Here is a 3576-nt window from a genome sequence, read left to right on the forward strand (position 1 = left end):
GCGCGATTCGCGCCGGGGGTTTGTTCGTTTTGCCTCGAAGAGTTGATCCGACATCTCACCCCACCCGACAGGCGGAGGGACGACGAGACTGGCCGCTCCGAGACACGGGGGTGGCGAGGCGAGATGCACCGCACCACCTCCGGTGTTGTTTGCAACTCGTTCGCGGGTCGTTACGCTGGGCGGGTTTCGACAATGATCCTTCCGCAGGTTCACCTACGGAAACCTTATTACGACTTCTCCTTCCTCTAAATGATAAGGTTCGAGTGGACTTCTCGCGACGTCGCGGGCAGCGAACCGCCCACGTCGCCGCGATCCGAACACTTCACCGGACCATTCAATCGGTAGGAGCGACGGGCGGTGTGTACAAAGGCGGGGACGTAGTCAACGCGAGCTGATGACTCGCGCTTACTAGGAATTCCTCGTTGAAGACCAACAATTGCAATGATCTATCCCCATCACGATGAAATTTCAAAGATTACCCGGGCACTGTCGGCCAAGGCTATAGACTCGTTGAATACATCGATGTAGCGCGCGTGCGGCCCCGAACATCTAAGGGCATCACGGACCTGTTATTGCCTCAAACTTCCTTGGCCTAAAGGCCATAGTCCCTCTAAGAAGCTAGCCACGGAGGATCACCTCCGTGTAGCTGAATAGCGAGGTGAGGTCTCGTTCGTTAACGGAATTAACCGGACAAATCGCTCCACCAACTAAGAACGGCCATGCACCACCACCCATAGAATCAAGAAAGAGCTCTCGATCTGTCAATCCTTACTATATGCGGACTGGTAAGTTTCCCGTGTTGAGTCAAATTAAGCCGCAGGCTCCACTCCTGATGGTGCCCTTCCGTCAATTCCTTTAAGTTTCAGCCTTGCGACCATACTCCCCGGAACCCAAAGACTTTGATTTCTCATAAGGTGCCGGCGGGTCCTAAAAGCAACATCCGCCGATCCACTGGTCGGCATCGTTTATAGTTGAGACTAGGACGGTATCTGATCGTCTTGAGCCCCCAACTTTCGTTCTTGATTAATGAAAACATCCTTGGCAAATGCTTTCGCAGTTGTTCGTCTTTCATAAATCCAAGAATTTCACCTCGACTATGAAATCTGAATGCCCCATTGTCCTGTTAATCATTACTCCGATCCGAAGGCCAACACAATAGGATCGAAATCCTATGATGTTATCCCATGCTAATGTATACAAGCGTAGGCCTGCTTTGAGCACTCTAATTTCTTCAAAGTAACAGCGCCGGAGGAACGACCCGGCCAATTAAGGCCAGGAGCGCATCGCCGGCAGTAGGGACGAGCAGACCGGTGCTCACCGTGAGGCGGACCAGCCGACCCACCCCTAAGTCAACTACGAGCTTTTTAAGCTGCAACAACTTAAATATACGCTATTGGAGCTGGAATTACCGCGGCTGCTGGCACCAGACTTGCCCTCAATGGATCCTCGTTAAAGGGATTTAGATTGTACTCATTCAATTACGGACTCATAGAGCCCGGTATTGTTATTTATTGTCACTACCTCCCGTGTCGAGGATTGGGTAATTTGCGCGCGCTGCTGCCTTCCTTGGATGTGGTAGCCGTTTCTCGGGCTCCCTCTCCGGAATCGAACCCTAATTCTCCGTCACCCGTCACCACCATAGTAGGCCACTATCCTACCATCGAAAGTTGATAGGGCAGAAATTTGAATGATGCGTCGCCGGCACAAAGGCCGTGCGATCCGTCGAGTTATCATGAATCATCGAGCAACGGGCAAAGCCGCGTCGACCTTTATCTAATAAATGCATCCCTTCAGAAGTCGGGGTTTGTTGCGTATTAGCTCTAGAATTACTACGGTTATCCGGTAGCAAATACCATCAAACAAACTATAACTGATTTAATGAGCCATTCGCGGTTTCACGGTCTGAATTTGTTCATACTTACACATGCATGGCTTAATCTTTGAGACAAGCATATGACTACTGGCGGGATCAACCAGGTAGCATTCCTCCGCGACGTCGGCCTTGCGCAGCCCTCAACATGCCCGTGAGCTACGAAGAGGTCATAACGAGCACGAGCATCGTCCGTGTCAGAGACAAAATGCATAGGCATCGAGAGATGAGGGCTGAACCCTACTCTCAAAATATTTTCCGCATCCGAAAGCACGATCGAGCACCAGTGCACCGACGAGGCCACGCCGATTTAAGGGGCGCACTCGGGACACAAGGCACGATTGAGGTCCACCACGCACCCGAAGGGCACGGGATGGAGAAGGACGGCAACACATCCATAATTCCATCTGGCTTAGGTACGCAGCCACGGGATCGATCGCACCTTGAGTTCGATTACAACAAGGGGACTTAATGAAGAGGAGTGCGGATCGACAGTTCGATGCGAGTAGCATGGAGCCTGCCAATACACACAACAAAACGCCACTCATATGCCTATTGCGTACTAGTAGTAGCGCCCGCACACCGCCCAACAGCCCCCAACCGAATGGTAGGGGAGCGGAAGGAACAACGAACGAGGGCGCACCACAACCGCTTGGCACGAGAACTACGAGGGGAAAAGTCCCACCGGGACTTGGTCGAGCCAAGACCGAGCCTACAAACTCAACTTACACCCCCCAGTGGGCCGTTGCCGTCAAAGGGACTTGGTACTAGGGTCGCGGGCGGTTTCGAATGCGGGCAAGGGCTTGCAAGGCCAAGGCACCGTGTGGTCGCCGACAGGATGCACAAGGCGTCCCTAAACGTGACAGGGCGAAAGGGCAAGCCAAGCTCGAGCCCATAGCAATGCATAAGCCACCCAAGAGATCTTTGCCCGAATAGGGAACTTGGTCTTGGAGTCGTTGGCTACATTTCTATGGGCACAGGCTTGACCGGCGGAAAGTGTCACCCGGCCACCACCGCCGGCGACCGACTCACCCCGTGGTGAGTCGTTGCGAACGACCCGACCCCATGGGGGCTAGACGCACCACCTCGGCTCGGAGGGGGCACGCCGAGGCAGCGGATCTCTACCCTTAAAGAGCTAAAAAACTTCGTCAATATGCTACCGGGCAACATTCGACTATGAAATGCGGACCTCTTCTAGGTGCCGATGGTGCTCGAGGCTCCGCACATCCAAGCACCAAAATGCCGTGGTGCTCGAGCTCCGCCGACCAAGGGCCTAGGTTGAAGCGGTGTCCGAGCTCCGTACATCATAACTGCCAAAGTCAGGAGTGGTCTAGGGCTTCCCACAACCAGGGCATAATTTGCCGATGGTGTCGATGCTCGCACATCCATGCACCAAGGTCTGGATGTGCTCGAGGCTCCCACATCCAAGCATCAAGGTTCTGGATGGTGTCTAGGCTCCCACATCAAGCCACCAAGGTCTTTGGAGGCTCTTGTTGAAAGGGAGGGGCAGGAGGATTCATCCATTGTTGGCTATCAATTCTACCCTTGGATTGGGGAGGGCGGGACAACTCATTCATTGTTGGAGTGCGAACATATAATGATATTTGAATTCTACCTTTGGTATTGAGGAGGGACTGCACATGACTCACCATGATGACCGTTATATTAGGGATACCTCGGGGATGGATCGTCGAACACGCCAGGAA

The sequence above is a fragment of the Gossypium raimondii genome, unplaced genomic scaffold (assembly GCF_025698545.1).
Source record: "Gossypium raimondii isolate GPD5lz unplaced genomic scaffold, ASM2569854v1 Contig00054, whole genome shotgun sequence".
NCBI lineage: Eukaryota > Viridiplantae > Streptophyta > Magnoliopsida > Malvales > Malvaceae > Gossypium > Gossypium raimondii.